The sequence below is a fragment of the Pelodiscus sinensis genome, chromosome 25 (genome assembly GCF_049634645.1).
Source record: "Pelodiscus sinensis isolate JC-2024 chromosome 25, ASM4963464v1, whole genome shotgun sequence".
Taxonomy (NCBI): domain Eukaryota; kingdom Metazoa; phylum Chordata; order Testudines; family Trionychidae; genus Pelodiscus; species Pelodiscus sinensis.
This window is the reverse complement of record NC_134735.1, coordinates 11,360,049-11,386,967: the sequence shown is the minus strand read 5'-3', so window position 1 is coordinate 11,386,967 and position 26,919 is coordinate 11,360,049.

Sequence of the window (26,919 nt, the reverse complement as noted above, 5' to 3'; positions counted from 1 at the left end):
GCAGTGACATGAGATTGTTTCTGTATTTGTAATAGTGTGTTGTCAAAGAACACAAAGCCAGAACTGCTCGGACAATGTTTTACAGGAATATTCCAGTTATTCTTATTAAAATGTCCCACCTGCTCTCTTTTGCCCAAAGACCTTTCAAGTATGTTATTACAGGGGGAATGCATTGAGAGAGAATTCTTTTGGCTCACTGATGTATTTTGTCTAGCTTCAACTTCCAGCCCTTAAATCATGCTGAAGAGCCCATTATTACATACTGGTTCTCCAGATGTTTTGTAGATGGTAATAAAGTCACTCTTAAAACTTCTCTTAGTTAAGCTAGATAGATTGAGCTCCTTGAGTCTGTCTTCTATAAGGCAGGTTTTCTAATCCTTTAATCATTCTTGTGGCTCTTCTCTGAACCTTCCCCAGTTTATCGTCATTTTTCTTGAGTTGTGAAGAGGAGAACTGTACCCAGTATTCCAACAGGCTTGCACCAGTGTCAAATCTACTATATATTAGAGAGAGTTTGTGGGTCTGTCTGTCCATCTGTCTGTGAGTCTGTTGGGTCAAGACCTCCTCCTATACGTTAAGAGCTAGTACCACCAAATTTGGTACACAACTTCTTCTTATAATTTAAAGCAAGATCAGTGTTTGGTTGTGCCAGGTCAATGAGATGTGCCTTGAATTTGATTGTTTCTCATAAAATGAAAAGGGAGGAGTCTGGCTGGAGGGACAATTATACTCCAGAATGACCATGGGGGGCAGCAAGGGCCAGAGATGGGGATTAGGATGCTATAACCCTATTGGGCCAGTAAAGAGCAGGGATGGAGAAAGGGACAGCTCTCTACTATGTATTTCAGAGAGTTTGTCTGTGTGTGTGACTGTTTGTCTGCATATCTGTCTGTCCAGCCTGGAGACACGTACCCCTCCCTGGCTGTACCCACTGGAGCTGCAGTGGCCATAGACAGGTGCGTCTCACTGGGCCTCAAGCTGCTGAGGTAAGAGAAGGCTGGGGTTGTCCTTTCTCCCCAGAGTAGCCTGTGTACTGAATCCCTCATCCCCAGCCCCAACCCAGAACAAATAATTTAAATGAAGAAAAACGGAACTCCTCTTTAAGGGCCCGAGCAACACTGGGTGAATCTTCTAGAATAGAGATTTAAAAAAAAAATCCCTATCCACTCCTATTCATGCATCCCAGGGTCATATTAGAACTTTTGGCCACAGGCTCACATTGAGAGCTTACATTCAGCTGATTATTCATCATGACCCCCAAATCTTTTCCAGAGTCGCTGCTTACCAGGACAGAGTCCCCCATCTTGTAACCATGACGAACATCCTCTGTTCCTACATGTATACGCTCACATTGAACCATATTAAAACACACTTTGTTTGCTCTCTCAATCATGACCTGTCCTCTTAGTTATTTGCCATTTCCCTCATTGCAAACTTTATCTGTGATGATTTTATATTTTCTTCCAGGTTATTAATAAAAATGTTAAATAGTTTAGGGCCAAAAATTGCTGCCTGGGAATAGACCCACTCGATGATCATTCTCCATTTACAATTACCTTTTGAGACCTACTCATTAGTCAGTTTTTAAATCTGTTTAATGTATTAATTTTAATCTTTCTAATTTTTTTTAATCAAAATGTTGTTTAGTACCAAGTTAAAAGTCTAAGAATATTATAGTGAGGAGTCCTGTGGCACCCTAAAAACCAGCAGGTGTATCTGAGCATAAGCTTTTGTGAGTAAAAACTACATCAGATGCACGTAGTACATGCATCTGCCGAAGCAGTTTTTACCCACAAAAGCTTCTGCCCAAATCAATCTGTTCATCTTTAAGGTGCCACAGGACTCCTCGTTGTTTTGCAGATAGACTCACACAGCTACTTCATTGAGGCTAAGTATATTATGTCAACAGGTGAGTGAAGAAAAATATTCTTGTGTTAAATTATTGCCCTTGCAATGGGTGATACTTAGAGAACAGGGAATGCTGTTTGATGAACTAATATAACTTTTTAGGGAACAGAAGAAATGCAGTAGATTTTTGAGAGTTTGCATTGCTGTTCCATATCCAGAAGGGTGGGTAGAGTTTGTTTGTTTGTTTGTTATCCTCTCAATATAGGCCAACCAGTGCTACAAGAAAAACCCAATCTAAGTTGACAGATCAGAGGAGATGATGGGAAATGGTTTAGAGGTGGTTCCTTTGGCCACAAATTCTGTAAGAATATGCGCAAGAACCAGGGAGTTAACTGAAAAAGATTTTGCCTCACAAACATGTCTAATTTCATTTTTAAAACCCTTCTAGTGGAGGTGAAACTGTCTTGTATCTGTGGATTATTTTACCCCAGGAGGGTTTCATAATGGACATCAAAATAGATTAGTTATGACAGACACTTCCTGAAGTCTGCAGTAGCAGTTCAAATTCGGGATCTAGTGACCATCACAACTGCAGTGCAGGAAGTTCATATATATTTTTTTTTAGTTGTCTGAGTAGGCTACATCCAGTGTCAGTGATAAGAATGGATTATTATGTAAATTTCATGGAGATGGAAAAACTCCCATTTTAATTCATCAGGTTAAAAATAGACTACGTACGAGAGACCCACACTGTGCTAGACATTGCTGGAATTTTTCGCAGAGAGAAAACTATTGTCTGAAAAGTATAGTCCAGAATTGTCTGGACAGAATTGGTAACCTACTCATATGTTGTTAGTGTTGTATCTGTCTAGAGTTCTTCTACAAATTGACCTTAAGCTGGAAATTTTGCAAGTGATTCAAGCTCTGGTCATTTCAGTACTTTTAGCAATTCTCTGTCCATGTTTATTTCTGTTCTGCCGATAGCTGGTTTCCTCCTTGTCTTTTCACAAATACTTGAATTCACATCATTGTTCCTCTGACCCTTGCTGGTTGGGATATGGCTTTGTTCCTTTTTCAGGCTGCCTCTTTCACTACTTAAGGAAAAGTTGGGCTGAGAAACTTTTTATTCCTACCTGGTCTTTGCTTCTTTTTGGTACCCACCAGTCGCAGGCTGACTGACTTTGATTTTTGTTTGTTTCATCTCTGCGATTACTTGATGTAATTTCTTTCCTTGGCCATCCTTAGACAACTATGTGTAGACGCAGCTGTTCCCCAATCGACTTCCCTGCAGTGTAGCCATTGTACATTCAAGCATTTTCATGTCTTGATTTTCAGGCAGCCTAATAAACAGGGCTTGATATTTTTTTTCTGTACGATTCAGGCAATCTGTCTGCATAGCTGTGATTGTGCTGATGCTTTTAAGCTCCCTATCTTTGTTTTCCTGGCTCCAGAAGGCTTTAAAATTCTGCTAACCTGCAGACTAACCCCTCTAGTCACCCATCACCATTCCACTCCACTCTCAAGGTATTGCCCCTTGTGGTTTCAAGGAATGAAGCGGTTATGTCCCCCTGTCATTGGTTACTGTTGGAACCATAACATTGTCAATCAACTTTATAAGGAATAGATATTACAGATGTAACTTACTATGCGTCTTATTCTAGTTACAGTTGCTACAGACCTTCTTTTCCTTCCTGGATTCATTAATTCACTCATTCTCTCTCCTATAATGGATAATGGCATATCTCTTCCTGCCATGTCTTAAGAATCTGTGTCTCCTCTTCCCACTTTGATCTCTACCTCCTGCTCTATATTTGTTGCTCTTTTTTTTCTCCCTCTTTCTTCTCCTGAGCACCATATTTCTCTCTTCTGTTTGTAAAGTTTGGTGCTTTCTCAGCTGTAAAGTTGACCCTCTGTACAGTGACATTGCATCAACTGGAACTTCCCAACATTCATAATAGTGTTCATATTAGCACATTCGACAACAGACATTCTCATTGTAGTAACTATTAACAAAGTTGTCAAAGTTCACAACAACAGCCAGACGTAGCAAGTCTGCGTGAATGTGTGTCTGTTACAGTGGTGATACATTGGCCAGCATACAGCTCACTAATAAAACTTGGAAGTCTGACGGTGAAAAGGGCCCCTTGCTCCATTTGTGGATTTCACCTTGTGTGCAAGAATGAGAATTTGGGGAAATGACTTGGACTATTGCTGTTGTTCTATTTATACTATAAGCATTTCTGTTAGTGGTATCTCCAGTAGCTTTCCGGTATCCATCTTGCAGGAGGAAGGACTCTTTTTACCATCTTATTTTAGTCCTTAGCCTTAAAGTAGAAATCTCTTCATCTAACTTGGTACACGGCAATGCATTTTGTATGACACATTTTGTATGCAATTGTTATAAACAGGGATGCAGGCTGTGGTGCCCAAAGGCAATTAATTTAAGACATCAAAGGGATTGTAGCTATGCTATGATTGATGGAAAGTTTATGTTTATCTACTGCACCATGCTGTCCCTCTCCAGAATCCCAGTAAAATTTAATCCATAGTCCTGGAATTATGTGATTAAGAAATGACTTTAATTCTGCATTCAGCACCTTCCAGTTCAGTAACAGCAAATTTCTGTCTTGCAGAGCTACCGCTGTAGTAGTTTCATGTGAGGGGGTCCATTTAATATGCAGTGGAGACACAGCGCAACAAAGAAAATAAGATAAGGTGGGAATATTGAATATTCATTTTTCATGGTTAAAGGGTATTTTTCCCATGGTTTAGTTATTCAAATTATTTTTGGATTGTAAATTCCATTTAAACGACAAAGATTTAAAGGAACATAACGAGATAATACCAGTTTTATGAATTATCCATGTAAAAGTCAAGTTCATTTATGAGCCTCTTTGAGACCTAGTGTTTAAAGGATCTCAAAGTTAATTATTACAACACAGGTCCCTTTTTTGTTGGTTTCTGATGCAAGAGATTGTAGCACGATAAAATGTTCCTTAATATCATGTAAAGCAAGGGGAGACACTCTGATATGATTAAAATAAAATAACCACCCCTGGTAGTTTTATAAAGCTAATATGAGATTCGTATTTACTCCTCAATAAAGTTGGGTTCCAAAATGATGCAAAAAAAGTCCTGATATTGCATTTGTAACTAGCGCTTCTATGCCTAGGAATTGGGGGCTGTGTGCTGTATAGAATTACCCCACCTCACAGAGTCCATCTTAGTTGTACTCCCCACTGTTCCTCAGACTTATTTGGGCTTTAGGCATATTTGTAGGGCCAGAATGAGTGACTCTTGCACAGCTGCTGACTGTGTAATATCTTTTCAGTGGATAAATAGTGGGTCTTGTCATTTGGCCAGCACTAAGGCTGTTTTCACAATGTTACTTTTTCAATGTGCTTGGGGCACTAATTGTTTTTCCGGGACAGAAGGGGACAGGCACTAGAGAAGTGTTTTAAAAGGACACAGCATGCGTGTCCTTTCTGAGGTGATGTAATAGGGTTAGCTCAAATATTACGGAGCCGTTGTCTCTTTTCTGCTTTGCTGTGTCTTGATAAGTTAGAAAAGGCATCGGAAACCAGCCTGCGTTTTTTTCCCTAAGTGCTCCTTCTGCCCTGTTGTGGCCTCTCAGGAGAAGGTGATTGGTAAAGTGAATTAGGGAGACTCAGTTTTCTGTCTATGAATCTGTAAATGTGGGCAGAGCCACATGGCACGCACTCCTCCAATCTCTGTGCATTGTTCTCCGCAGAGGATCAGACTGATATTTGCACAGATTGCTCTCAGGGCTGGTTAGTGTTTGTACTTGAACATATCTCTATGCTCCTGCATATCTACCTTTCCCCCAGTTTAGTTGCATCCATGAACTTGCAATCCATCCCATCAGCCAAATCATTAAGGAAGATGTTGAACAAAACCAATCCCTGGGGCACCCCGCTCCATACCAACTGCCAACTAGACATTGATCACCAGCTGTTGAGCCTGACAATCTAGCCAACTTGCTATCCACCGTATAGACCGTAAACCTCATTGTTTGAGGAATAAGGGCTCTTGCGCAAAAGGTGGGTTTTTTTCCGACAAATGGCCCCGTCTACACAGGGCTTTTTATCACAAAACCCTCTTCCACAAAAAGGATCGGAAGAGGATATGCAAATGAGAATGAGAGATATGCAAATGAGTGCTCCATTAGCATATCTTCTGCCAAAAAACCCACGCAGTGTAGACATAGCCTCAGGTGGCTGCTGGGTAGGGCAGCAGAGCAACATCTCAGTGGCTGGAAGGGGTTGTCCCTGCCGCCTCCAGTCCCAGCATTTGGGCCATATGTTTCCCAGGCCCACTGGCTGCTTCTCTCCCTCCCTCTCCAGAGCCTCCTGCCTGTTGCTATCAGCTGTTTGGCAGTGGTTGGGGATGGGGATGGAGATGAATTGATTGGCAGGTCCCATCTCTGATGAGGAAGGTGTTTGGGGAGGGAGGGGGCAGAGGAATCCATGTTGACTGTGCCTGATCCTCTTCCTCTCCTTGAAATGCTTTGAAATGGATTCCTTGTAACCCACACCATGACTTTCCCAGAGACTAAGGTGAGGCTGACCGGTCTGTAATTCCCCAGATGCTCCTCCTTCCCCTTTTAAAAGGCAGGCGCTACATTTGCCTGTTTTTCAGTTGTCCAGGAAAGAGCAGAGAGTGGGAGCACTGGGCACGGAGGAGGCACCGCCGCTTCTGGGCAGAGATCAGATGATCTCAGGCTGGCATCCCAGGTCTTGGTCAGGGAACAGTGCCGGGAAGAGAGAGGGGCAGGACAGAGCGAAGAAGTTATCCTCTCATCAGCTGAGAATGCTGTGATCCTCCATTTCTGTTGTGGTTAGGTAACCTATGACAACATGAGGGTGTTGCCTGTTTCCAACCAATCTCATTCCTGGAAGTGGAGTTATCCCATGCTGGGGAGTAAGTATCCCATGTGCATGCGAAGGTTCATTTTGAGGGCACAGCCTCCATTTTCCCTGGCCTCCCCTCACCCCCCACCCCCATGTGATCCAAGAATATGTGTATGGGGGGGGGGGGAGGATTTAAACATGCAACCAGTGATTTACTTTATGCAGCCGAAATGCATGCAGACCAGGAGTTATTGGAACAAGTCACACAGTGGTTGCAGATCACAGCATAAGCATAGAGGCACAATAGCACTGTGTGTGCTTTCCCTCATATTTCCTTGTGTAACAAAGCACATTCAAAGCAAGGGGGCTATTACGTCCATTACATGACCCGGGGCGGTATTAAGTCCAGATCCTCTGCAAAGTCTCTTGGTCCAGTGTCTGAGTGCCTCTGCTGGGGGCTGCAAAGGCACTTCTGTGTTGGCTCTATTACAGCTAGCTCCTGGTTAGGTTGGCCCAAATTTTAGTCCATGTGCGGATAAAGCTGCCGGAGAGTTTCTTATGGAGCTGGAATCCCAAATGGAAAGTCGAGGCTGAGCAAACATCCCCTGCCCCTTTTTGTGGCACATTAGTCCCCTCCCATCACCGGTCTGCTCATCTGTTACCAACTGATGAAAGAACCCCATGACCTATGTGGATGGCTTTCTACCAGAGCCCCACAATAGCTCTTCCACTCGGGGATCTCTATCAAGTTCATGTTTTCCAGTGCCACCCCAGTCTGAATTAATGAGGCTACAAATAAAATGTCCCTGGCCTGTCCCCCAGCACTACTCAAGCCCCCAAAAGCAAATGTGCAACTAAAAAAACCCATAAATAAAGCTCTTGATCTTGTCTTGATGGGGACGATTCCCGGTCACAACAGCTTTAGAGTAGAGAAGAGCAGCCAAGGAGATAAAAATTGCAACATTCACTGTGCTCCACCTTCTTCTTGCCAATATTCTCACACCAGAGTCAGGCTTTGTAAGCTGGAGCAGTAGAATATAGGCTGGGTTTCCCCAACTAACAGTGGGCCAGACAACTCTTATTGGATAGAAACAAAATGCCACCTTCTCCAAATTTGAAAATGCTAAATCTCCAGACTACCCTGGTCTGCATCCTGCTGGTGCATCCCATATTAGTGTCCCTGATCCTTTCTGTGGTCGACCCAGTCCAGCTTAATGCCTGTTTATTCTCCCATCACTGCCCACTTCTGCCGCTTATTTGTTCCTCCACAACATTGTGTCTCCATCCTAGGCAGAGAGCTCCCGAGGGCAGGGACCATCTTTGTGTGGCGTCTTTGCACTGTGTGCTGGACAACTGATCGTGGGCCCAGCTTGGGATCCTGAAGTGCAAGTAACAAGAATATGTCCGGGCACTAAGCTATGGTGGCACCAGGAGGCTTTGTGCTGTTGAAAAGTGAGGGTGTTTCAATCCAGAGCTGGCTGCATTTCCACACTGGGTAGATTAATCTCTGTATAGCCAAGGGGGTGAGGAGGATAAGTGAGTGTGTGAAAAATGCGTTGGGATCCAAGGATCTCAAGGCAAAGTGCTAAAGAAATTCTAAGCATGGTTAACACTTGAATCTACACATCTCCGCCTGCTCTCCCCCTACCCTCTCGTTACCTACCACTCTAGCCCCTCCTGATATCTGCCCAGGTTCGTATGCTTTAATTCCAATACACTGATGATCAGTAAGCAGAGGAGTTGGAATTAAAGAGCAATGGAGTTTTCAAAATGTATTTTTGCAGTCAACACTCTGATTTTTTTTTTTTTTTTTTGTCTCTCGCCTTCCCCATTTATCTGCTTAAACATCACAAGAGCCTCGAGCTGTGGTTTCCTGGAGATTTCCATATTGTGCAGTCTTTAGAGAGACACCTGCCCCAGCAAGAAGCCCTGGTTTCCACTCTCTAGATTATCTGACTTCCCATAAATTATTTCTCTGAGTGGCGCTGGACTGCCTGACATGAGTGACACTATTTAACATAAGACAAACTAGCTGTACAATGAGAGAACCTAAAAGTCTTTGGGGCATGTTTTCAAGGTTATTTTACCAGCCTAGTCAAACGGTAAACCTCTCTCCTCCTATAAGGCTGCCTGTAAATGTGGGGATGCAATATGAATGGGAATAAATGTTGCCTTGCAATGAAGTTGTCTTTCTCAGACTTTAAAATGTGTGTACAGGGTATTTTTAGTCGTTTAATTCTGTTTGTTGGGCTAATTTAATTCTGGTTTCTGTTTAGTATGAATGTCAGAAACACAAGTGCAAGGAGGATCAGTTCTTTTTGCTGCAAGGTGTTGTGGGTTTGATGTGTGGACTTTATTTGAATTTGCAGCCGGATTAAAGTGGTTTCTTTTTTGCTTTGTGTAAGTCAATGTAAATGTTTTTTTTTCTCCCCATAGCAGTTGCCTGAAACTAGTTAGGAACTGGACTCTTCCCATTCAGGTGATTAAAAAGGGACTGCTTCCTAGCATGTAAGATTTTTTTATCCGTATTTTCACATCCATATAGTCTCTCCCTTCACAGATTATTTGCTGTCGCTACTTCCATTCCAGCAAGCAGCATGCTTTGGCTGAACCCATTTCTCCAGTTCAGAGTGAGATTGATTACCCCCTGTGTTCCAGGGACTGCTTGTGTCTCCGGGCATAAATTCTGCCCTGCATTTTCTCATGCGGCTGCTTTTGGCAGCGTGATGCAACAGTAAGTAATAGCACGGGGCAGGGCTCAGCATGTCATGCATGCAGCCGTATGTCACAACAAATGGATTTACAAAAGCCACTGATATGATCCACAAAGCAGAATTCTTACACTGTGAAATCCCTTCCCGGGAAGGAAAATCTGGGCAGCGCACCATCATTTCTCAGCTGAAAATGAAAAATGTCAGGCTTACCCGTTGCTGTGGATTCCCTAGTGTAATCAGTGCAGTAGCAGGGAAACATCTCTTGTAGTAATGAACAACTTTCCCATTCAGTATTATAATATCATTACTGTATATAATAAAATACAGCAAATATAAGGTAATGTGACCAAAAATGGTTGGTAAAAGCTTTAAAAGCCTTTTTCCCATTATAATGTGTGCAATAGCTTGGATGGGAGCTACTCTGGATATGCTTTGGCACACTGACTTCGTTGTTATCCATGGCTTGTTATGATGAACTTAATATGTCCTCCTGCCTTATTTGGGTTCCAAATTTTGATTCAAATGTAAGGCAGCATATGCTTCCTTGGGAAGCAAGAGCTGTGCAGAGAAATTGGTGCAATTACACAGACAAGGATTTCACTACTGGGAAGGTTCAGCAGCTGCAGACCTTACTATGGGAATGGCCCTTAGTTTTAAATCTGGATCCAGACTCATTTGGATTTGGATCCAGGTTCCATGTCCCCTCATTAAACCATTCTGAATCTGTAAACTGCACATTCCGTCTGGGGAAAAAAAATGTGTTGACCAGTGACAAAAACTGTCTGTGTGCATATGTGTATGCTTTGCCCTTTCCACCCAATAGAGTCTTATTTAAAGCCTCTGCCCTCTGGTGAATGGAGGACTCCTCATTATGATGTTCCTTGGTAAAGAAGGGGAGAATCTCTGGGGATAGCCCTCCTTGCTATCTGGGTTTCATTTTTATCCAGCTAATGCAAGTAAATAAGGATAACTGAGGGCAGTGTTCCCTCTAAGCTTTTCCATCCACGTGCCAATTTTTTTTCATCCATGTGTAGAATAATTTTGATGTGCACCAAGACACATGTGAATGTGCACCACCACTAGAAACAAAAAAAAACCTAACCTATGGGGGCTCTGCTAACCATCTGGGTGATATTTGAATCTTTCTTGATGGGCTGCACAACCACCCAGCTTACAGGGAACGCTGACTGGGGGCTCAGTGGGCACAAAGTATGTGGAAGGAACAGCTCTGTTGGATTTGAATCTCTTGGTGGGAGATGGGGGAAATCAGAGACATATGGAGGAACTTACCCGGAGAAGGAAGTGGAGAGAGATTTTGAGTGGGCAGATGACTTGTTCTGCTCTCCTTGGATCAACTGAGGCTAGGAATGTGCAAAGGAGCCAAGCTCACTCGGGTGATCAGGATTCAGAATCTGAGTCTATCAGAACCTGGCAAATGTCATCGTGGATGGGCAGCATGGCGGTTGAGTGCCGAACCAGGTACCATGGCACAAGAGGTGGATTCTGCTAGTGTACATGTGAAGAAATGGGAGCAGCTCTCCTGGCAACATAGCACAAACTGACCTGCCACCACTGTGGCAGGTGCAGGCATCAGAGGCAGGCACAGAAGCCGTACCATAGTCCTGGAAGTTGTTCATGTTGCCTCATCCCACAGGGATAAGATGTGAAAGACGAGTCCTCCAGAGCAGAGTGTGAACCGAACTGCAGCAGGAACCATTGATTTGCTTCCCTTTCTTGGTTTGTGATTGGTTTAGAGGGAACAGCAAGGCTGCAAATGAGGTAAGAGCAGCTTTTCAAGTTGGGGAAGGGGTGGCACTGGCTCCTATCTGATTCCCTGGTTGAGTAGGCAAGTCTCTGGACTATGGCTCGGGGGCAGTCGTATTGCCTGTTGAACGCTGTGCAAATGTTGCAGGAAACAGTCCCTGTCTCAAAGTGCATACATTCTCATTAGACCGGCGAAAGGTAGGAAGACTGGACTGGTTAATAGGGAACTGGGCTGGGATTCAGGGGACCTCTGTTAAATTCCTGGCTTAGCTGTAGATTTCCTGTCTGACTTTGGGCAAGTCCCTTCATCTACCCTTTGCCTCAGTTCCCCATTTGTGAAAAGGAATTAGTATGTCTTTATCTCACAGGAGTCTAGTGAAGACATTACAGCAATGAGACTGATCTACAACTGCCTAGATAGAAAATATTATCTCAGTTACACAGGTAGAGAACTACAACATAGAGAAGTTAAGTAACTTTCCCAGTGTCCCACTGGAAGCCTGTAGTAGAAGTGGGAATTGAACGCATAGGTCTCCTGGCTCTCATTACAGTGTTTCAGCCATGAAACAGCCCTTTTTGCTCTCTAAAGCTATGTCTAGACTATGTTGAATTTTCGAAAGAGGATCTTTTGAAAGTGAAAGTTATCTGGATACATTTTTTTTTTTTATAAATCCTTTTTCAAAAACAACAACAAAAAACGCTCTTCCTTAAAAGGAGGCTTATGCAGTTTTTTTTAAAAAAAAGGGTTTTTTCCCCAAAAAACTGTGTCCAGGCTACTTTCACTTTCGAAAGATCCTCCTCTGAAAGTGAGATCGGAAGATCCTCCTTCGAAAGTAAGATCTGTGGGAATTCGCATATCCTCTTTTGAAAAAAAAATGTAGTTTAGATATGCCCTGTGGGTGCGTCTACACTGTTCCCTTGTCTCAAAACAAACTATGCAATCTGAGCTATGCAAATTGCATAGTTTATTTTGAGGTAATTTTGAAATAGCTTATTTTGAAATAAACGACTATTCTGAAAAGTCCCTTAACCCTTGTGGAATGAGGTTTACAGAGATGTTGGAATAGCAAGTCAATTATATTTTGAAATAACAGGCGCGCTCAAAAGATGTGGAATAACTATTTTGGGTTACTTCCGGTATCTCGAGATAGCTCCACAGTGTAGACGTAGCCTAAAAGTCCCTCACGTTTGACTCCAGAGAATAAGACGTCGTCCCAACATACTTGAATGCATGCTATTGCACAACTAAAACAAAACTAGTTCCATTTGCCTTCAGAAGAGAAATGTAATGATGACTCAAGAAGTGAAACCTCATTGCACTCCTACAATGGCAAGTAGTAATTGGACTTCAGTGTTTTGGATATTAGATATTTAATCAGAGAACAGCACCCAGAACTTGTGGTGGTTTTCTTAAGTAACATGACAAATTGGCTCTCAGATCCTAATAGCAGTACGGCTGATACAGGAGATCTTTGTGAGGCAGGTATAACAAGGGGCATTGAGATGCTAAAATCCTCCTTGGTTCAGACATATATGTGTGAGTATCGTAGTTTATACCTCACAGCAGAGTGCATCAGGCAAACGGCCAAAATGAGGAAGAATCATATAGCAGGGACATTGTAAGGGACCTGCAAACAAGATCCTTTTCTAGCGATACAAGCTAAAAACCAGTGATGTGCCCCATCTGCTGTTATCTGTAAAAAGAGTTTTGTTAAAGGCTTTATGTCCTGCATCGTGTCCTGAGCCAAAACCCCAGGTGTCAATGATGTGGTTGGCTGGTCAGGAGAGACTACATATTTGGGGTCTGTGCAGTAGGATGTTGATTTAACACCTGATAATTATTTTCTGTCAAGGTGGCTTTATAAATAGCCCTGGCAAGTTTAGATCCCTGATCCTTAGAGTGTTAATCTTAGAGTTAGGGTTCCCCTGTTAAGTGCTAAATACAATAATGTCGCACTCCAAAGTGGTTTTGGTTCTGTTGCTTACTGCCTCTTCACCTTCGTTGCCTGGTGAAAACCTGAAATTCCAATCCTTCTGCTAGGGATATGGGACAAGATAAAGAAAACAGCTTCTTAATGTGACTCTTCTTCTTCTTCCTTATGTTAATCCCATCAAATGTGATCCACTCTACAAATCTGCTGTCTCTGCAAGGATCTGTTCGGTGCCATATCCTCTGTTGCATCACATAACATGCTTTTCTTCATGACATCCCACCATTTCTTCTTGGTTTTGGGGTTTTGACTTCCCTTAAAACCCAATCAAAAGCCTGTTGAAGATCAGTGGATGTCATGTGAATATTTTTCTTTTTCTCTCTTTTTTTCATGAGCTTCCTCAGTGCAAAATTAGCATTTATTGTTGACCTTCCTGGCACGAAGCCCTATTGATTTGCCATAACAAATGTGCCAGTAATGAATGAAGATTATTGGAGTATCCAGTAGTTTGTCATCCTCTTTGGGGATAAAAGTTTGGGCAAGGAGGCTGTGTCTAGACTGCAGAGTTTTTGCGCAAAAATTGTGGTTTTGGCGCAAAAATTCGCGGAGCGTCCACACTGCAAGCGCGTTTTTGCACAAGAAAATGTACAGTAAATCAGAAGAAGAGAGGGGTTTTTGCACAATAGTTATTCCTCTTTCTACGAGAAATAAGCTTTTTTTTAGCAAGAGCTCTTGCGCAAGAAGGTGTGTGGGGACAGGAAACGGGGTTTTTTGCACTAAAACAGCTTATCGAAAGAAGCACAGGTGCCCTGGTGGCTATTCTGTTAATGGCAATCAGAGCTTTCTTGTGAGAGAGTGTCCATGCAGTCTGGACGCTCTCTTGCGCAAAAGCGCATTGCTTTTCCAAAGCGCTTTTGCAGTATGGACGCTCTCTTGCACAAGAAGTTTTTGCAGAAGATCTCTTCCACAAAAAGCTTCTTGCGCAAGAAGCCTACAGTGTAGACATAGCCAGAGTGATTATTGCCACATTAATGCAGTGTGGCTTCCATTTCCATATGCATAGCCAGAATTAGAGAGGATCAATCTTTATAAAACCAGAGCCCCACTGAAATCATCAAGCCTAGTGCAGAACATGCGAAATGTGTCTTTCCTTCAGCTAGTTCTGGGTTCATGTTGATCCTCTCAGCATTTGGTTCACACTGAGCCCATCCGGAGGAGAATAAACTGTGGTGGCTACCTGAAGATGGGTTCCATTTGCAAACCCTTTGAGGAGATGTTTGTGCATACTGGGTTTCAAACATGTTGGAGAGAAGAAGCAGCATTAAAGCAGGTTTTACCACATCAGGTTAAAATACAGTTCGAATCCTGTGAAAAAATATCACTTCCCTGCAAAGTTCTTGAACCAAAACTGCTTTTATGTCAAGTCCAACAAAAACTTTGGATGTTTACTCCCCCTCATTTTTAAACTGGCAGCTGGTATAGCGGAAGGTAATGGGTATGTGTTGCTCTTGCTGGCAGGTTTGTGACCAGATTAGCAGGTACTTCTGTCTGAACCAATTCATTGCTGTTGTTGGTGTGAGTTAGGTATCGTTTTGGTGAAGTGTTAGTTAATTGGATCTGTTTGAATGCACAAAGTTACCATACAATGTTCATATTTATATCCTAGAAAATAGGTTTTTGTTTGGCTATCGCTGTGCATTAGACAGGGATAATGGATACATTTTCAGTCCCATTTGTTATACCCACATAGTGATTTTATTGCCATCACACACACTAAGCTGGTGCTGTTTAGTTGTATTCACTGAATAGTGACAGGGCTGCAGCTGCTCAGTTTTAAAAATAACTCTTTTATGTTGTCTAGGACAAACATGTAGCCAGTATAACAATCATGCACAATGACACCTTTTACAGCATGGTTACACTTCTGTGACACAGACCCAAAGTCACTTGACATCAGCCACTTTGGATCAAATGACCAGAGAGGCAGCTCCAAAATGCCAGCCAACATCAGAGGCACATCTCCTCCGTGGTGAAAATGGAGTTGCATAGCAGACATTGCGCCAAGTTTTGAATTCTAAAGTTAAATGCTTACAAAGTGTTAAGTCTCCATGCATTTGGCAAAATGGTTTTTACCCACAAAAGCTGATTCCCAAATAAATCTCTTTGGGTATGTCTACACTAGCCTCCTAGTTCGATCTAGGGAGGCTAATGAGGGCGACCGAAATTGCAAATGAAGAGCGGGATTTAAATATCCCACGCTTCATTAGCATGTTCCCAGACGGTCGCCACTTTCGAAATTGAATAGCCCGAAGTAACTGCCCGTGTCTACACGCAGCATTTAAACAGGATTCTGAATTAAAGCCCTAACTCCAATTAGCTGGTATTCCTCCTGCAATGAGGTTTACCAGCTAATTCGATTTAAGGGCTTTAATTCGGAATCCTGTTTAAATGCTGCGTGTAGACGCGGGCAGTTACTTCGAGCTGGTCAATTTCTAAAATGGCGACTGTCCGGGAACATGCTAATGAAGCGTGGGATATTTAAATCCCGCTGTTCATTTTCAATTTCGGTCACCCTCATTAGCCTCCCTAGATCGAACTAGGAGGCTAGTGTAGACATACCCTTTGTCTTTAAAGTACCACAGGGCTCCTTGTTGTTTTTGTGGATACAGACAAATAGGGCCACTCCTCCGGGAAAATTCTAAGTGAATTCACCTTGAGCACCAGAAATCAGAAAGGGGATAGGACACGGTGCTTCTCCATATCCAGCACCACCATCTTGGATATGAAGAACTAGCTTCTCATTGTCTGTTCAGTGCAGGGAGATCCCAGGCAAAGCACCTATCTCCTCTGTGCTTCCACCCCACCCACCCACATCCTCTGATTGCACCATTTAATTATTTAAAACTTCTTTAAAATGTGCTGGCTTCTTCAGTTTAACATCTGGGGGGATCTGAACAGCTGAGAGTTTTACATGTGGAACATGTCAAAGAGCTGAACTGAGCAACACATTCAAACATGTCTGGACCACCAAAGAGCTTTCATTACTTTCTAGAGCTCCCCTTTCTGCTGCCTCTGTCAGGGAACATCTACACTGCGGCGCTATTTCAGGATACTTCCGGTATCCTGAAATAGCTATTCCGTGTCTTTTGAGCAAGCCTGTTGTTTTGAAATATAACAGGCTCGCTATTCCGACATTCCTGTAAACCTTGTTCCATGAGGAGTATGTTTTGGAATAGTGGTTTATTTTGAAATTTGTCACTAAGGGTGTGTCTAGACTACAGGGTTCGTCGACAAAAGTGGGCTTTTGTCGACAAAACTATACCTACATCTACACTGCCACTGAGTTCTGTCGACATAACATTGACAGAACTCAGCAGTTTTGTTGACAGCTGTAAACCTCATTCTACGAGGAATAACGCCTTTTGTTGACAGAGTTCTGTCGACAGAAGGCATTATTGCATCTACACTGTCCTTTGCATCTACACTGTCATGTTGACAAAGTGGCTCACTTTGTTGACAGAACTGGATGTAGTCTAGATGCTCTTTGTCGACAGAAGCTTTGTCGACAGTAGCTGTCGACAAAACTTCCGTCGATAAAAGCCTGTAGTCTAGATGTACCCTAAAATATGAAATAAGCTATTTTGAAATTAACTTGAAATAAGCTACACAATTTGCATAGCTCAAATTGCATAGCTAAGGGTGCAGTGTAGACACACCCACAATGAGCCTGATTGGGCACCAGGAGCAAAGTCTCAAAGAGATCCTGCATGGCAGCAAGTAGAACTTGACCTTAGGTCATCTCCCACACTGCTATGCAACATCCATCATTGCTAGGCAAATGTATTTGTTGCTCCTGAAACAGCCTTTGGCTTGTGGTGTGTCTGTGATTCTCTCTTATTTGAGTGGCCAAAGAGAGCAGGGATTGCTGGTCACCCATATGTGAAATGTTTCGTGCGGCTTTACCACTGGATGAAGTGAACTGGAGGAAACCTTTGGAGAACTGTGGCCCTATTTTCTTGATTTTCACCGTCTCGTTGAGTTTTCCACCCTAATCTGCGTGCTACTTTAGAAAAGTCCATGCCTCATTCAGAAATCTCTCTCCAAGCCACCCGTATCTTTGCTGTCTCATCACAGAGGCTTTCTCCACTACCCAAAGAGGTTTAAAAATTTCAGTATTTCTCTGAAGATGGCTTTGGAAGAGACAGAACGTTATAAATTATAGCTAAAAATATAATTTTTCTGTAACTGTCATAACAACATTTGGGCTAATTGATTCTCAATAGAATAATGACATCCAGTATGTAGTGAGAAATATTCATGAAGGAATCTGTGAAAACCTAGAGATGCCTTACAGCCTTGGTATAACAGGAAAATTCATTAGAGTCCATTATTTAACAAAACGGAAAAATAAATATAAGCAGCCTTCCGGGATTATTTTCCTCTCTAATTTCAGGACAGTTTGAGTTCCAGTAAGTGCCAGTGAATTGTGATTTGGTAGAACCGGAGCACAGCAGCAGGATTGTAAAATGCATGCCCCTAAGTAGAGACCATCAGAACACAAAGAAGAGGAATATTTAGATAGAAGATGCAGATTTGCAGCTTGCAGAAAGAGCAGGTGACAGAAGCAAAGCTGAACAGGGATAGAGGGATGACGTCGTAACTGTCCCTATGCCAGTGGTCTCCAACCTTTTTAAGAATGAGATCACTTTTTGAATTTAAATGCAATCCAGGATCTAACTCAAACCCAAGGCCCCTGCCCCACATCCTTTCTGCCCCTTCTCCGAGGCCCCGCCCCTACTCACTCCATCCTCCCTGCCCCATCCTCACCCTCTTTTATCAGGCTGGGGGGCAGGAATTTGGGGGGCAGGAGGGATTCAGGAGTGGGGCCAGAGTTCAGAATGCAGGCCCTAACTGGGCACCGCTTACCACCGGTGGCTTCTGGATGGTGGTGCAGTGGGGCTCACCCCTACCCTGGCCCTGCACTCTTCCCAAAAGCAGCCAGCAAACTCCCTCCATCCTTACCCCCTCTGCTCTGTGCAGATGGGGTACAGGAGGGAGGGAGAGGCACCCTGAAATTAGTACCCCCCCCCTTCCTTTTCTTCCCACGCCGTGCACAGCAAGCAGGAGGCTCCCACGGGTGGGGGAGCAGCTCCCAGGCAAAGGGCAGGAGCAGCATGGAAATGCTGAGGGGAGCAGCTGAAGTGCCGGCACTTGATAGTCTCCCTGTCAGGATCACCTTTCAAAGGCTCCAAGATCTACCAGTCAATCCCGATCGACTGGTTGGGGACCACTGCCCTATGCATTTGGGAGAGAATGAGGATAAGAGGAGGTTGATGAAGGTGGTAAAGAAGCTAATGCAGGAGGAATGAGGCTGTAAGCAATCAGGATAAGTAGAACATGCAGGATACATGGCAGTCAGCTACTCTGCTTATGTAGCTGCCACTGACTGCTCTGTGGATTCCATGTGCAGATTCTTGCATGCAGGAATCATGCCCACAGGATAGAAATGGAGACCTCTCTAAGCATGTGTGAAGGGCATGTTCCTTGCCCTGGCCCCTGAGAGGCCTGAATTAGGCCAAGTGGGCCTAATCAACCAGTTAGGTTGCAAATGGGAGAGACTTAAATTAGAAGAAGCTAATTAGAAGGCTCACCTGGAGCCTGGAGTAGAAGATGGGCCTGGCCTACCCTACCAGCTGCTGCAAAGTGGACCTGTTTAGGGACAGTGACTAGAAAGACAGCCTGGGTCATTGTTGCAGGGCCAGATTTAGGGCAGTGGGGTGAGAGCTGCCTGACACTGTATAGACAGACTTTGGAAGATCCCCTGGGAAGGGGAACACACTTCATGACTTGGCCGGAGGGCTGTGTCCTAAATAAGCCGTAGCATCTCCTGCAACAAGAGAGGGCCCGTGAAGCATGAGAGAGAAAGAGAAAAGAGGCATAGAGCACAACCACAGGAAAGGGCGTAAACCGTACAAAGTTACTCTGTAGAACCACACAGTGGAGGTGCCATCGTACAGTGAGTAGAACACCCTTGTTGCAGGAGCAATGTGGCAGCTGTTTAAATAGTGCATAATAAATTAGCTACCCGCCCTCTTAAGACAGGTGTGAGGACTGCTGTATCCATCTAAAACTCCATGGAAATCTTGGCTCTGGGATTTGGCCCAGGTACCATGGCTAAGCCCACAGTACAAACAACAAGGAGTCTGGTGGCATCTTAAAGACGAACAATTTTATTATGGCATGAGCTTTTGTGAGTTGCAACTCACTTCATCAGAGGCATGAAGTGAAAGACAGAGGAAACTGATAGTCGGGATTCAGAGATGGGAGTGTTACTTAAGAGCTAATTCAATCAGGTTGGACATGGATAAGTAGGTGAGACTACCTGAAGTGGAAAATTACTTATTGTAATGAGAGAGCCATTCCCGGGCCCTATTCAGACCCGTTTAGGTAGTATCAAATTAGCATATGAATTTCAGCTCAGCAGTTTCACATTGCAGCAGCCCGTTTTTGAAGGTTTTTTTTTCTTTTTTTGTTTGAGGATGGCAACTTTCAAGACTGTGTCCAGGGAGGAGGTTAAAATGTTCTCCCACTGTTTTTTATACGTTATCATTCTTGATGTCTGATGTGTCCTTTTATTCTATTGCTTAGGGTAGATCTACACTGCAACACTATTTCGAAATAACTAGCACTATCCCAAAATAACTTAGTCCACATCTACACAGCAGGCAGTCATTTCAAAATAGTGTCAATACTGTCAAGCTGGAGGACTTCTTACTCCAACTCCTGTAACCCACATTGTACGAGGAATAAGGAAAGTTGGAGGAAGGGTGCTCTATTTCGAAATAAGTGCTGTATAAACGCTCCCTATTTTGAAACAAGCTATTTTGAAATAAGATACACAGTTGACGGAGCTCAATTTGCGTAGCTTATTTTTAATTAAATCCTGCAGTGTAGACACAACCACAGAGATGGTCTGGTTTGTCTAGTGTACACGGACACAAAAGCTTATGCCATCCTAAAATTGTTAGTCTTTAAGGTCCCACTGGACTCCTTATTTTTGCTGAAATGGACTCTCTGAAACTACATAATAAGGATATTTCAAATAAGCTACTGTTCTAAGATACTGTTGTCTATCTGTTTAGCTGATTAGGCAGTAGAGTAATTTGCAAATGCCAGTGGTGATTCTCTTGCTACATGGTATCAATGCTAAATAATGCTCTAATATGGCTAGTGGAGAAGAAACACTCCTGCATTAGTAGCGAGGAAGGAGCAGATATTCCAGAAGGGTCGTTGTTAGCCTTCCATTCAGGGAAAGCATAGCAGTTGGGAGAGAGATCTGCAGGGATTCCAGTGACCTGCCAGCTCCTGACGACTTAGCTGCTTCCCCCATGCCTAATACCCCTCTCTCTCCTGCAGGGGTCAAGGGAGTTGGCAGATTATCAGGATTAATCTGTGCTCCCAGGCGAGTCGGAAGATCGAATGGTCTCCCACTGGTGCATACGTGGAACACATGGCGATGTTTTCTACATGCTGCAGATGCAATAAAACAAAATCCCGACAGGTGGGTAAATGGCATGTGCCCTCTGTGACCTGCTAGGTATCTGGTGACCAGTAAGGCTCTTCGTTTTACTTCTGGTGGCTGGCCTGCCCAGAGTCTGTGAGAAGGAGGAGACTAGTGACCAGAAGGCAGGGGGCAGCACTAGGTAGGGTGGCATGGATGGGGTGAATGGGGGAGGTTGTTCCAAAGCTTCAGAACCCCCAAAAGGTTCCCACAATCCGCATTAGCCTTTGTCTCAGGCAATCTTAAGTGCTTCTCCTCCCTCCAAACAAGCCTCCTTTCCAAAGTCTCTCTGTATCAAAGTCCTCTACACTCCGCAGTGGCTTCTGACATCTTCCAATGCCCTCTTCCTCACTGGCTTCCCAAGCACCCTTATCTGCCCCAAGAGTCTCCTGGCCTCTCTGGTGTGTGGGCAAGGGGCTCCTGCCTCCACACACTGTGGATCTTGAGGGAAAATCAGTGATGGCTTCTCTCTGTCATATAACATGATCTGGGTGGTGCTGCCCAGTGCTCCCCTCCAGGAAAAGCAGAAAGGACAAGGATAACCAAGTGGGTGGCCAGCAGGCTCATGCACACTAGGATGTCTCAGGGAAGGGTTTAACACCCTGGCTTCCCACTATGGCGGTGTTTCTCTCCTTTGAGTCCCACATCAAGTATATGGGCACCCAGGAACATACATACTCCAAGATCATTCAGTCAAAAGCCATGGATGCTAGAGTGAAATGATAAATAGTTGCTGGAGGGCTATTTCCAGTGTCTTGGGTTGACTTGTCTTTTTGTTTAGGCTTGGTGATGATACAAGCTATAATTAGATTATACTGACGCATTCTTAACTTCTTATACTGGGCACCTGCCGTATCTGAATGCTTGTAATATATGAGAAGCCAGAATAACAGCTTCTCTTGAGGAACCTACAGTAAACGGTTCATCCCAGCTGCTGTGCTTTGGATTTTTGGATAGTGCTGTCATGTGTAACCACCAGTCAATGGATCTGAGACACCGCTCCTGGCTTGGCACTGAAATGCCTTGTACTCTTTTTTGAAATATTCCCTATTTAATACTAAGTAGTTAAAATAAGGGTACAGTAAAACTCAGCTTAGTTTTTAAATTCAAGCCCATAGGTCAGTTAGACCTCTTAGTTTGTAGAGTACTACATAATCAATAGTTCAGTTAGGCCACGTCTTCACTTGCCATGCCAGAGATCGATCTTCTGGCATTCAATTTACTGGGTCTAGTTAAGACCCACTAAATCAAACGCTCAGTGCCGGTACTCCTGGAAGTTTGGAGGATTAAGGGAAGCTGACGGATGCGTTTGCTCTCATTGGCCTCCCTCTGTGAAGATGGCGCCAGGCTCGGTTTAAGGTAAGCCGACTCCAGCACACTTGACAGGGCCTGGCAGAGATTCTGGGATGTAGGCCAAGGCAGTCACAAAGGCTGTCATTTTATTATGGTTTCACTTGCGTGTGGCTCTAGTGTGGTAGTTATTCCAATTGTGTTTCACCAGGACTTAAGGTTTTATCTTCAGGGTTCCCTTTAATCTTACTGTGTTTGTTGTGATGGCAACTGGTGGTAAGTGTTCAATATCTTCATCAATGATTTAGATATCGGCATAGAGCGTGAGCTTATAAAGTCTGCAGAGTATACCAATCTGGGAGGGGTTGCAAGTGCTTTGGAGGATAAGATGATAATTCAGAATGATCTGGACAAACCGGAGAACTGGTCAGAGGTAAACAGGATGAAGTTCAATAAGGAAAAATGCAAAATACTCCCTTTAGGAAGGAACAATCTGTTTCACACATACAGAATGGGAAATGACCAGGGGATCTGACAGCCTTGCTAGCCCTCTGGGCAAGATGTGGGGTGGGAATGGAGGGTGGGCCGCTCTGTACTCGTGGAAGGGTTGGGGCCTCTGGTGGAAGGGGAGAGCTGGGGACAGTTACCCTCAGTGCCACCTAGATCACAGTGCACCCCAACTCTGCTCAGCCCTCAAAGCCACCCGGACCATGCTATGTGGCACTCCCACAGAGATTTTTAAAAGGCTTGGGGTTACCTAATTGCCAATGGTCCTGAAAATGACTGCCTAGGAAGGAATACTGTCTACGGGTCATAGTGGACCACAAGCTAAATATGAGCTAACAGTGTGACACAGTTGCAAAACAAACAAACATCAAGAGTAGTGTTATAAGCCATGCACGAGAAGTGATTCTTCTGCTCTATTCTGCACTGATTTGGCCTCAACTGGAGGATTGTGTTTAGTTTTGGGTAGCACATTTGAGGAAAGATGTGGTCAAATTAGAGACGGTCCAGAGAAGAGCAAAAAAAAAAAAAAAAAAAAAAAGATTCAAGGTCTAGAAAACATTACAATGAGGGAAGACTGAAAGAACTGGGTTTTAGTTTGGAAAAGAAGACTGAGAGGGGACATAACAGTTTTCAAGTACCTAAGGGTGTGTCTAGACTACATGCCTCCTTCGACGGAGGCATGTAGATTAGCCAGATCGGAAGAGGGAAATGAAGCCGCGATTAAAATAATCGCGGCTTCATTTAAATTTAAATGGCTGCCCCGATCTGCCGATCAGCTGTTTGTCGGCAGATCGGGGCAGTCTGGACGCGATGCGCCGACAAAGAAGCCTTTCTTGATAGACACAGGTATGCCTCGTGAAACCAGGTTTACCTGTGTCGATCAAGAAAGGCTTCTTTGTCGGCGCATCGCGTCCAGACTGCCCCGATCTGCCGACAAACAGCTGATCGGCAGATCGGGGCAGCCATTTAAATTTAAATGAAGCCGCGATTATTTTAATCGCGGCTTCATTTCCCTCTTCCGATCTGGCTAATCTACATGCCTCCGTCGACGGAGGCATGTAGTCTAGACACACCCTAAAAGATTGTTACAAGGAGAAAGGAAAATAATAATTCTCATTAACCTCTCATGATAGGACAAGAAGAAATGGGCTTAAATTGTAGCAAGGGAGGTTTAGGTTGGACATTAGGAAAATTGTCCTAACTGTCAGGGTGGTTAAACCCTGGAATAATTTGCCGGGGAGGTTGTGGAATCTCCATCACTGGAGATACTTAAGATCAGGTTGGATAGACATCTATCAGGAATGATCTAGACGGTGCTTGGTCCTGCCGTGAGGGCAGGGGACTGGGCTTGATGATCTCGTAAGGTCCCGTCCAGTTCTAGTATTCTATGATTCTGTTGTCTCTACAGTGCAAGGGGCATCAGTCATTTTCACTCTTCTTCATCTGGGGTGGCAATTCGGTATCTGCCTCCATGTTATACCTCTTCAGTATTGAGATTGTGGACTGAACAGCTTCACTCCTTTGTTTTAAAAAACTGCTTAGCTTGAAGCTGCACAACTCTCACTCACTATTGTTTTCTAAGGAAGATGTTGACTCCGATAGCAAGAACTGATCCGCTCCAGGTTTTTTACTGAATTAAAATACAATTTGGTGTAACTTACTCTTTTGATGCATCCATGGAATTGCCATATTGTGTAACCAGAGTAATGGGGATGAACAGAGTATTTGCTATGGTGATGTGAACTGTAAACAAAAAGTTCATGTTAAAATAGAATATGGGCAAAGTCTGTATTGGTTTTTATCCAGCTCATCAAAGCCTGGAATACTTGGGAAATATTATAAAAATGAATGCATTCTCCTTTGTCACTGTTCTCAATACAAACCAATACTTTTTTTTTCTTTAGCTAAATACAGGCAGTCCCCGGGTTACGTACAAGATAGGGACTGTAGGTTTGTTCTTAAGTTGAATTTGTATGTAAGTCGAAACTGGTACATATTGTAGGGGAAACTCTAGCCAAACATTTCTCCAGAGCTCAGTTTTATTCTCTCACACCTCACTTCCCTCAGTCCTTTATTCTCAAGCTGAGGTGTCTGCTGAGAAAAGCCGCTCCGTGTCTCCCTGGTCTGCTGGGGGAGGTGCTAGCTTCGCGTCTCCCTGGTCTGCTGGGGGGAAGCAGCTAGTGCGGGGTTGCCTCACCCCATTTGTAAGTAGGGATCCGATGTAAGTCGGATCCATGTAACCCGGGGACTGCCTGTACATTGAAATTAAAAGATGTTAGTACAGCGTTTCTTAAAGTGTGTTCCACTGGTGTGCCATGGTGAGAACAGAATTCAAAATGGCCACCCTTAAAGGGGCAAGCCTACTTTTTTTTCCTCAACAACTTTTGCCTGGGGGAGAGGTGTTTCTAACCAAAAAAATCCTTGGTGTTCTCCATAAAAAAACATTGTCTGGTGTTCCTCGGTTTTAAAAAGTTTAAGAAATAGTGTGATAGTAGGTAGTAACTAAGACTTGAGGACTGTCCTGATGATTGTTTCTTTCTTGGAGGCACAAGAGTGAGAGCAGCTTGCATGCAATACATTACTGCATATTTCTGTAATATCATGTTTTGTTTTCAGATAAATCCCTATGAACAGGAGCTATAACTTCCTTAGCTTTCATGCAGTGTCTTTTGTATTACTAGAAAAACTTAAAAAACAACAAATAGTTTAGTATTACCTTAAAGATTGACAAAACATGTAGATCAGTGGTCCCCAACCTTTTGAGGTTGTCGGGCACCAGGGGGCGTGGCCGTTCGCCCGCTGGGTGCCAGGGGGCGGGGACACTTGCGTGCCCGGGGGCGGCCCCCCCATAGCTGCATGCCCAGGGGCGGGGCCCCCCCATAGCCACGCGCCCGGGGCCGGTGCCCCCCCCCAGCGCCGCGCGCCCGGGGCTGGCGCCCCCCCCAAGCACCGCGCACCCGGGGCCAGCGCTCCCCCCCTCCGCCAAGCACCGCGTGCCCAGGGCCGGCGCTCCCCCCCCGCCAAGCGCCGCACGCCTGGGCCCGGCGCTTCCCCCCTCCGCCAAGCACCGCGCGCCCGGGGCTGGCACTCCCCCCCCCCGCCCCGCCAAGCGCCGCGCACCTGGGGCCAGCGCTCACTGTGCGCCCTTTGCGCGGGGCCAGGCCAGCCCCGAGCACCTGGCGGGCGTATGAAAATGCCCCCGTGGGCGCCATGGCGCCCGCGGGCACCGTGTTGGGGACCACGGATGTAGATGGTATCGTGAGCTTTTGTGGGCACAACTCACTTCTTCAGATGACACGACAACTTCAATGAAACCTCAGTGGCTCATGGTTTCTGAGTTTTAAACTTGGAAAAAGTTTGACTGACATGTTTTTGTGAATATATAAAATCCCAGACACAATATCACATTAATATAGGGTTTTTTTCCATTTAAGTTCTTCTGTTTTATTCTTTCTAGTGAAAAACTGTTTTGCTCATTTAAATATAGGGTCTATACAGTCCTATTCATAGTTGAAATAAAACAAAAGTGCATTTGTATCGTTCAGTAGATGTATCTAGATAATGCCACAAATTGGAAAGGGAAATAATAGATGGTACTTTTTTCATACTATTGTTTTGACTCGGACATAACTTTATTTCTCAGCCCTCCCTGCTTCCAGAACCAGTTTTACATTAGTGGAACAATGTCTGTGTATTGGCCAAGTGTGATGTTTTGAATACACACAGCTAGGCGTCATATGAACAACTTGCTCAAAATGTTTGTGGGGATGCACTTTTTTCAGGCTTGGGCATCTAAGAGTGGCCACAGCCTTTTCTACAAGTGTCTGAAGTGAGAATGAGCATGAGAAATGTCAGCTGTTAGATCATGTGGCTGCAATTCTGTGCTGAATCTAGGCAAAGCACAGACAATCTGGATATGACTGTTCCGTGAATACACAATGTGTAGTAGGGAAGGTGTTACCCACACAAAATTCTGTCATTCACACACTCAAGGGGCATATTAACCCTTACCCATTTCTAGGGTTCAGGTGTAACCCTCTCAATAGAAGTACCCCCCCATCTTTCTGCGGGCTCACTCAGTGGGTTTTCGGGGTCTTTTACCCTTGAAAGAGCCTTGCACAGTCAAAGGAACCAAGTCTCTGTGGGCCCACAGGCAAAGTGTGTGAGGGGGGTGGTTCTGTGCTCCCAGAATGGGTGGGGCTACAGCTGGAAGGGGCAGAGCCAAGAGCAAGCTGGTCCTCAGCACTGTCCAGAGCACAGAACTGCTCCCTAGCAGGAGCGGTCCGAGGCGGGCTGCAGCAGCTGGCGCCCCAGGCAGAACGCGCGATCGGCGCCCCCGCCTGCATGGCCATCAATGGAGTGACATCATCATCGGGCGCTCCGTGATGTCATCATCAGGCGCTGTTGAAGGCAGCACCCTAGGCAACGGCTGA